The sequence below is a fragment of the Lactuca serriola genome, chromosome 4 (genome assembly GCF_051521515.1).
Source record: "Lactuca serriola cultivar US96UC23 chromosome 4, Lser_US96UC23_V15, whole genome shotgun sequence".
NCBI classification, from domain to species: Eukaryota; Viridiplantae; Streptophyta; class Magnoliopsida; order Asterales; family Asteraceae; genus Lactuca; species Lactuca serriola.
The window spans coordinates 376,870,619-376,881,280 of NC_136411.1; the positions used below are offsets into that span (position 1 = coordinate 376,870,619).

A 10,662-nucleotide genomic window follows, 5' to 3' on the forward strand; every position below is an offset into this window, starting at 1 on the left:
TACTGCCTAGCATATCTGGGTTCTGGCCTCCCATTCGGTCCTTTTGACTGGATACTGCCTAGCATATCTAGGTGCTGGCCTCCCCTTCGATCCTTTCGACTGGATACTGCCTATCATATCTGGGTGTTGGCCTCCCTTCGTGCCTTTCGACCGGTGATCTCGGGGACTATCTCCCCTTTAGCTACTAGCATATAACATATCATACTAGCACGAAACATATCCGATAATAGCAAACCTAGATGATATCACAAAGACCATCATCTACATACGTCTCCTACTGGTGGGCCGGCATTATGGCCTTAGACCCACCGCTACTGGAAGGCAACTCACCTCGTAGTAGCTGCTGATTTGTGCGGCAAATCCTCTGACTGCTACTGCTGCTGCTCCGGAAATCCTCCGGCTATAATTCCCACAAAACATTTAGTCATACACTGCCAACTTCTCTTAGGGTAAAATGACCATTTTACCCCTAACCAAGTCAAATTCAAAGCAAAAGTCAACTTCCAGTTGACCTGACTCGCCGAGTTGGTTCGCCAACTTGCCGAGTCCCTATCCTTCTATTTGTACATATACCTGTCTCTACTCGTCGAGTTAGGAGATGACTCGACGAGTTTTCCTTCTAATTGAATGTCGACTAAATCTTCATCCGACTCGCCGAGTTGTATGAATAACTCGTCGAGTTCATCTTCAATCTTAAGAAGATTGCCTTGGACTCGCCGAGTTTGCTAATGCACTCGCTGAGTCCCATGAATTCCAGAACCATGGCTTAGTCCAGAATGTTGGGTCACTACCTGGGACCTCCCTGAAACCTTTCCACACTCAACTGGGTCCTTGACCCAGGACAAAAAAGGGAGTTAAGCCTCCGACTCGCCGAGTCCCAATAACGACTCGCCGAGTCGTATATGTCCAAGTCTCATTTTCTCGATTTCTGGTGTACAACACTTGTCCAAAAGGTAGATATAGGCTCCTAGGATCGTTCTAGCACGTAAAGTTACGAACTTTACGTGCATGCATGGGACTTTTGAGCCTAAAAGGCCTTAAAATGACTCCTATAATGCATGGGGCCTTTTTTGAGTGCAAAAGCCACTCCTTTCTGCCTTGTAACCCCTCCAAGGACCTAGATCTGAAACTTCAACCCCAAACCATGCTTGCAATCATGGTTGGTGACCAAAATGGCTTAGAAAAGCCCTAAAACTTCACAAAATGGGATCTATCAAATGGAAGAGCAAGGTACAGACTTTTTACCTTCAATGAGCTGAAAATGGTGCAAAAACTCGGATCCCTTTTGCCTCCTCTTGTTCCTTCAAGCTTTCCCTTCCCTCCTTGGATCACAAAAGCACCAAAGTCACTCCAAATGCCTTAGATTGCTTCAATAACGGATAGGATTTGCTATGGGGGGTTTTCTAGGAGCAAATGGGACGAAGGAGGCCGATTTAAAGTGTTTAAATAGGGAGCCAACCCTCGGATTAGGGTTTTTGTCCAGATAGGGTCTACTCGCCGAGTCCGGGACCCGACTCGTCGAGTCCATCGGTTAAGTCCCGCGTCCCTTCTCGCTTCTACTCGGCGAGTTGGTCCTTCAACTCGCTGAATCCAAGGCCAAAAATGCAAAATATTTAAAGAATTAATAAAAAGAATACGTACCAAGGACCAGGTGCTACAAATCTCCCCCACTTATTTTAGACTTCGTCCTCGAATGTTTGCTACTCGTTCCTGAAACAGCTCGGGGTAATGCTCCATCATCTCTTCTACCGGATCCCAAGTCCACTCCGAGCCCTTTCGGTGCTGCCATTGCACCTTCACGAGTTCCACTCTTTTGTTCCTTAGATCCTTCGACTTCCGGTCAAGGATCGCTACAGGCCGCTCGATGTAATTCAGGCTGTCATCAACCTGAATGTCCTCCAAGGGTACCACTGCTGAGTCGTCCACCAGGCACTTTCATAGCTGGGAGACGTGGAAAGTGTTGTGGATCTGACTGAGTTCAGATGCCATATCTAGCCAGTACGCCACCTTGCCCACCCGGGCTACAACCCTGAACAGTCCAATGTACCTTGGGCCCAACTTGCCCCGCTTCCTAAATGGAATGACGCCTTTCCAAGGCGAAACTCTCAGGAGAACCATATCCCCGACCTGGAAATCCAGGTCTGATCGACGCTTATCTGCATAACTTTTCTGCCGACTCTGAACAGTCTGAAGTCGACTCCGGACCTGATGAATCTTCTTTGTCATCTTGAGCACTACTTCGGTGCTCCCCATTACTATCTGGCCAACCTCGCCCCAACATATCGGGGTCTTGCAATTTCTCCTGTATAACATCTCGAAAGGAGGACGGTCAATACTCACATGATAGCTATTATTATATGAGAACTCCGCCAACGGGAGGTAGGTATTGCAGCTACCTCCGAAATCTAAAACACATGCCCGTAGCATATCTTCTAATGTTTGGATGGTCCACTCACTCTGACCATCCATCTGCGGGAGAAAGGCGGTGCTAAAATGCAGACGAGTACCCAGCTCATCAGGAAACTTCCTCCAAAACCTGGAAGTGAACCGCACATCCCTGTTTGAAATCACCGATACTGGCACCCCGTGGCACGCCACTACCTCCCGAATATAGATATCGGCCAACCTTTTTGCCGAAATACCTTCCTGAATCAGGATAAATGGGCGCTCTAGGTCAATCGATCGACGATGACCCAAATCGAATTCACTCCGCGCGCGGTCCTGGGAAGTTTTGTGATAAAATCCATCGTAATGTCTTCTCATTTCCACAACGGAGTATCCAACAGCTGCATCTTGCTGTGTGGCCTTTGGTGCTCGGCCTTGACCTTCCTGCAGGTCAAGCCCCGCTCCACGTACCTGATGGGTTTTGGTCATAAGAACATCCTATGTGCTCATACAAACTCTAATGCTTGGATCTAGCTTTCTCTATTGTACATGCAAGTTATCCAAGACTATAAACCCTAATTCTAGCATACAAGTAATCATATTAACATAAGAATGGGTTTAAGATATTACCTTGATTGTTATGTAGCAATAACAATCCAATTCCTCCTTGTATTGACTTTAGAAAGCTTAGAGTCACAAATGTCACTCCTCTAATGGTTCACAAACACCAAGAGCAAGAGGATGAAGAAGAGAGAGGAAGGAGGCTGCCCTAAAATGTGTGAAACCCTAGAAGAAGTCTTAGCCACGTTTTTGGGTCATAAGCGGTCTATATATAGTGAGGCTATTAGGGTTATCTAACAAGGAAACCCTAATTTGGATGCTTAAGCCCTAAGCAACCCATGGATCCCTTTCCTTAAGGCCTTGGACGATTTCCCCATGGGCTTCCCCATAGAATTCGTCCACTCCTTAATATAAGGCAATCCATGGCCCAAATTGCAATTATCTTATAATTACAATTCCAGTCCCTTATGTTTAATTAATCTCTTTTAGTCACAAAACTAATTACCAATTAATTATTGACTAATATTAATTAAACAATATGATTTCTCCTTTAATATATTATTCCCATAATATATTAATAAATCATATTTAATCCTTTCTCTCCATAATTCATCCTATCAAGTTGCTTTGGTGAAGGCAACCCAAAAGGACCATGCACCATCGGGTCAAGTACATACCAAAATAGTTATGGACTTAGACACTAATCCAACAGTCTCCCACTTAGATAAATCTAATAACTATTATGTGTATGACTTCAGATCCTGATCTGCAATTGTAGGTTTCCAAAGTCGTTGTCAACTCTGATCCTATCAGATACATGTGTCCTTAGATAAGGGATCATATATTCCTCCATTCTAGATATCGTATAAGACATGATTTCAAATCATTCTCTTTGTACTTTTTCTCGACTTAAGATTTATGACGACTGACTATTTGAACAAATCAAATTAGCCCTAGCCTGACCGAGCATTTACGTTTTTCATCACTAAATCATCGATTGGCCCAAAGATATCGATTTTATCCTACTTTGGATAAAAGGAACGGATAAACTTTGATTCAATGCTCGCTTGCACTCACTCACCGAATCACATACAACAATATGTTTTATAACACCAAGTTACTGGTGCGTTTACATATTATCGATGTGCAACCGATTTACAAGATACAACTCACACATCTCGGTTTCAAGAATATAAGATGTTATCGTCTCACCAATCACTCGTGATACAATTCACGGAGTGATCCAAGTGAGCGTGGGTGTAATCCAATGCTCAAATCATATTCATAAGCACTCATGAATATTGCAGCAAACATTTGCTTATGTCTAATACACTTTAGACAATCCACACACCAATTCACGAAAGTCTTCTTTCATATCTACTTCCAACATATGAACGATTGTGGCCCGTTTGAATAATTTGACTGTTCTCAACCAATTAAATTATTCAGGAAGTCAAAACATGCAAAGTGAAACACAAGAATAATACTAATCCCATATGGCCTCAAACCTTTGAGTATAAATAAAACTCCTTTTATTTAGCACCATATCGATTACTCATTATTTGTCGTTTCAGGTAATCAACTTCTTACTTGAATTATTACACTTGTCCCATGCTCTTAGCATGCACACTATGTTTACCTATGGTTCTTACTTTGTGAAATAGATCAAATTGAACACACTTCCAATCAATCTCATTTCACAACTCCAAATCCTTTTTCATAAGTGAAAGAATATCAAATTCTTGCTACTTATAGAATATGCTAGATTCTAACATTCTATGCAACGATCCTTTCGTAATTTCACTGCACCAAAGTCACAAAGACTATTGTCAATGATATTACAAGGTCTTCTATCGGAGATTGTTACAAGACAATTCCTTAGATATGATGTCTCTCACTCAAAGTACATTCCTTTGAACATCCTCTTGCATAAAAGTTTCTAATCTAGACATAGATTTTTTTTCAATATTCAATTCCCAATATGGACACGTTTCCATATTTCCATATGACAACTCATTCTTAATAGAATCTTATCTATTCGTAATAATGTCGATATGGTCCATCCAATACTATACTTCCAACTACTCACAAGCGACCAATCCTCGGCGAACTTTGGATTGTCCTTTGATAGTTGTTTAATTATTTTAGTCAAAACCGATTCTAGTCCTTTTTCCCTCTAAATGCGCTAAACATTTGGAAAATTTTAGAATGGTCAAATATTATAGCATTTGCAATCAATTCTATACCCGAAGCGTATGGGACACGATGCATAATGTCTTACATGAAGATTCGATACTTTATGAATCTTCTGCCATAATATTTTATGTGCTACGTTTTCAAAATTCGAGTTATGAAGAGGAATGCCATAATCATAATCGAAATTTTAAGAACACACTACATTCCTTTGACTAAATTTATTAACATTCCACAAGCTAAGCCTTTAGATTTGAAATGAAGCATAATATTCTCTCCCTTACGACTTTGCAAAGAATGACTCTTGTTTTCTATAATTAATATTGCCAACTTGCAATACTTTCCATAATAATCATACAATCATAACTTTTATGCTCCCACTATCATGATGATTATTATAAACATAACACTTATGCTCCCACTAGCTTTGACATGTCTTTAGAAACATCTTAACTTTCAGACAAACAATACTTATTGAATTTCTTAAGTTCATGTTTCTAATACTTAGTGCTTTGATAATCTTTTATCAAGGCTTCTTGAACTTATACACCTTTGCCTTAGATAGTTTATTTGTGCGTCTAAACAATTAAGACTAATTGCCAAACCTCACAACTCAAATTATGGAAAGGGATACCGTAACCGTAATCGAATTCGAGAATGCAATTTTACAATCACTATCTTCTTAAAATCTTTCTTAGTGAAAGCATTTCCTCACAATCATTTTCATGAAGGAGGAAATCTTATGACACTTAGATTTAAATAGAGTATGTGTTCCTATCCATGTAAATTTGTCAAAACCAAAATTTACGACAAATTCAAACTCATATGGATCGAACTTCCTTAATCTTGATTTCTTGTCTTATGGTAGTACAACTGCCCACCATGTCTTCCAAGTAGTTAAGTAGCTCACCTTTTCCTATCAAGGTACCTGCCTTTTATGCATTCAAATGAGAACTCAGAGGACTCACATGCATAATTAACTCGATTGGATTGGCATATAAACAAAATAGTGTCAACACCATAGGTTGTAAACCTCAACTCGTGTGCTAGTGATGATCGATAAGGTTTATTTGATTTGTTCTTGAAACCTTTCAAGACCATTAAGACTCCCACTGACTCCTTGACATATAAGATTCTCTTGTCAATAAACATTTCTTGACAGACAAATATTCAAGAGTTAGTGTAGTTTTTATCAAAACACTTCATAAATTGGTCCTAGTTGGTCTTTGTCTTATCCAAGAATCACAACTTTCCACATTTGATGAATGTTATAAACCTTCTTAATACTTATCACTCATTGTCACAATCTTAACTTTAAGACTTGTTATTGGAACGAAGTATGATTGATTTCTTGATTTAACCATTTCTTCAATTCTTGATTTCTCTTCTTATACATATAATTTGTACTAAGACTCACTTAGAGGATTAATTGAGATATGGTTCATTAAGACCTATCATAAAGCATAAAAGGTACTCTCCCTTCTTCTTAGAATGAAGAAACTTTTATCTTTCTGCCTACTTGATTCTTCTTATTCATTTTGCTATTGATTTAAACCTTTTAATCAATTCCGAATCACACTTAATCTTATAAGTATAATCATATTTACTAAGCCTTTAGTAAATCATGACGAATATCATTGTTACTCTTATGGTGGACTTGATCAACACACAACTTTGTGTGCTCGATCTCCTAGTCCTTCACTTGACACTTTGTCAATAAATTAGTCTAATTTCCAAATATGAAATTTCTCATTCATCGTGCAACCAAGTTGCATGATTCCAAGTTTCTGTCCAATTGAAACTTGGGTGATGAGAAACTTTCCTTATTCGGTAAATTCTTCGACATTTCCACAAATAACATAATAAGAACCAAATCCATTATTAACAATCCATTATTGTTAATAATAGAAACATTCAAACATCAATTTTTCATATACGCCATTGCAAGGATAAATAATGTAACACCCCCTCTAGCACGTATCACAATATTGTTCGCTTTGGGCCACTCGGCACGAGGACTTCCTAGGGGGTCACCCATCCTTGTACTACTCCCGCCCGAGCACGCTTAACTGCAGAGTTCTTATGGGATCTGCTACCCTCACGGATTTAAAACGCGTTGTGATAGGGAAGGTATCCACACCCCTTATAAGGAATGTTTAGTTCTCCTTCCCAGCCGATGTGGGATTAGATCTAACCCACTTTCACCCCCTATTATAGGGTTCGACGTCCTCGTCGAACACATCGACCCGTCCCTGGCTCTGATACCATTTGTAACATCCCCCTTTGGCACGTATCACAATATTGTCCGCTTTGGGCCACTCGGCACGAGGACTTCCCAGGGGGTCACCCATCCTGGTACTACTCCCGCTCGAGCACGCTTAACTGCAGAGTTCTTATGGGATCTGACGGGGACGTCGAACCCTATAATGCGGGGTGAAAGTGGGTTAGATCTGATCCCACATCGGCTTGGAAGGAGAACTAAACACTCCTTATAAGGGGTGTGGATACCTTACTTGTAACAACGTGTTTTAAAGCCGTGAGGGCAGCAGATCCCATAAGAACTCTGCAGTTAAGCGTGCTCGGGCGAGAGTGGTACCAGGATGGGTGACCCCCTGGGAAGTCCTCGTGCCAAGTGGCCCAAAACGGACAATATTGTGATACGTGCCAGAGGGGGATGTTACAAATAATATAAAATCAAAATTTATTTTATTGCGGAAAAAATTTGTCCTTACAATGCAATTCATTGAAAAACTATGCTAATACATCTTTCTTAGCAATCTAATTTTAACTCTAAGTAGTAGCTCAAGAATCTAATCTTCGAGAAATGCGATCGAAATCCATTCCTTCACGGTTAGATTCTGCTCACTTCTTCCCTTAAGCTTCCTTTCTTTTTTTTCGATCCTACAAAACATCAATTGTAATCTTATCACATTATGTATTAAGAATCTAGAATAGAAGCTTAAAAGAGTTAGTTAATGGATTTTACCTATATTAGAGCCATACGTTTCGACTCTCCCATCTCTTAGATCTCTTAGGTAAATGGGGCAGCTTCGTCTCCAATGCCCTTTCTCTTGGCAATAAAAGCAAATTGACTCTTTTGGAACATGACATGGAACTACTTCAGACATTGCCATTCTCTTATGATCAAACTTTTCGATCATAGAATGTCTTTCGTTTCCATTGTCTATATCCATAGAGATCTTGAAGGCAGATTCACCAATCAACTTTGCTTTTCTATTACACCAAACCATTGCTGATTCAGCAGCAATAAGCATACAGGTGAGATCTACAAGGGTCACGTCGCGGTTCATCATATAATACTCTCTTACGAACTCACTATATGAGTTAGGAAGTGACTGAAGAACCCAATCAATAGCCATTTCCTTACAGACAACGGATCCCAACATTCTTAACCTACCAATGTGTGACTTCATCCCTAGGATGTGTGCACACACCGGCTTTCCTTCTTTTGTTTACTTGCCAAAAGGGCTTGAGTGATCTTGAACTTTTCAAGCCTTTGAACTTGTGGGTTAGGGAGAATTATTGGAGGAGGTGGAGGAAGTTAAGCATGATTTCTTGTTCCTCGATCGAATCGTGGAATATCATCTTCATGTGGAAAGCTTGTTCCACGGGATTTGGGAAGACCATAGTTGTCAAACTTTGACATCTACAAAACGGGAGAAAACTAATTCAAGTTAGTTGATTGATTGAGTCCTTAGTAAATCACCCAAATGAGATACTAAGGCTAAGACCCAACACAATATGCTACAACTCGGGAGAGGGATGCCGTAACCCAAATTGCAGAACATTTGAAGGTAAGTGAATGACGATTCACTAATTTCCACCATGAAAAACGAAAAAGAAATTTATGTTTTAAATCTATGAAAACTCCTAGATCCTATGAGATTCATTGAATCATTTCAATGGCATGTTTAAATCTCGATATGCCCCTCTTCTTTGTGACTGGGATGCCGAGGATTACAAAGCGGGTGTGAATAACCATGCCAACTACATGGCGCCCCCACATGTTACAGTCACCTATTCGATGTGCCGCTAAACCACACACGCTCCACCGAACTATGAAAAACATTGAGTCACCCTTTGCTACCTTTGCTTAGAACCATTTAGTGTGCCGGTAAACCACATACGCTCCACTAACGTCTTCACAAGGGCACAAAGTGTAATTTCATGGAATTGCATCATTTCTCTTTGCCTAAGTAACTAAGATTGGGAATTTGAAAAACATTTAGTTACTTTAGTAATTCATTATACTTATAATGGAAGGTTTCGTCCTATCCTACCTGTTCGGCTAACGACCCTCCACTAGTCAAGAGTGTGGTGGGTAAGAGTGGATACCCATTCAATCGCCATTTTATAGTCAATTTCCTTAAACACCCCTTATAGACCAGCTTCGTGAATGAGGCCTACTAACGGTAAGACTGACTTTTACTCATACATATATAATGTTAGACTTTTAATGTTATATATATAGTATAGGGTGTATTTTACACTTTTAAAATATTAGGTGGTCAAATTTAACAATTATACTTTTAATTCAATTAAATTTTAAACCAAAAACTTTATGGATTTATTAAACCTCTTTTAATTATACACCTTAATTAATTAATAAAACCATAAGGGTGTGATTTTAACTTTTTCAAAACAATACTAGGGTTTTAGAATTTAATATTCCTAATTAAACTTTTAATCAACTTTTAAATTCCAAAACTTGAGGGCAGTTTTGAAACCTTTTCAAAACATGAGGGTTTCAACTATTTAAATTTCAAAACAACAAAACTTTTGGGTTCAAATTTAGACTATAAAACTTAAGGGGGGAAAATATGAAACATTTCATAACACAAGGTTCAAATAACAAATAACCTAAATTAACATTTAATCACATAATTATCCATATTTGATTTATTTAATGATTTCTTGCAAAACAATTTACCAATTTAATTAAAATACTTAGTCAATTATCACATAAGGAAACAAATATTTTATTAATTGATAAATATCTTCAATTAGATCAAGAATATAGTCATATATATCATAAAATCGGATTTATATTGATCTAATATGATAAAGGCAAGTATTTCAAAGATAAACAACAAGAAATCCCGAAAATAGCTCCATCTGACGCTCGAACTCGCCGAGTACCACACTGTACTCGCCGAGTTGAGGCCTACTCGCCGAGAACACTGTGGTACTCGTCGAGTTCATCAGCCAGGGAGCCCAAAAATCGATTTTGCAACTTGAATAAACACACAAGGAATCAATACAATAGAAACCAATCAAGGCTCTGATACCACTGATGGGTTTTGGTCATAAGAACATCTTATGTGCTCATACAAACCCTAATGCTTGGATCTAGGGTTCTCTATTGTACATGCAACTTATCCAAGACTATAAACCCTAATTCTAGCATACAAGTAATCATATTAACATAAGAATGGGTTTAAGATATTACCTTGATTCTTATGTAGCAATAACAATCCAAATCCTCCTTGTATTGACTTTAGA

At 39.0% G+C, this 10,662-nt stretch overlaps 1 pseudogene; it reads right to left on the reverse strand.

Moving 5' to 3' along the window:
* Positions 1-7,453: 7,453 nt before the first annotated feature.
* Positions 7,454-7,576, reverse strand: LOC145049183 (5S ribosomal RNA; annotated as a pseudogene).
* Between the last annotated feature and the right edge of the window lie 3,086 nt (positions 7,577-10,662).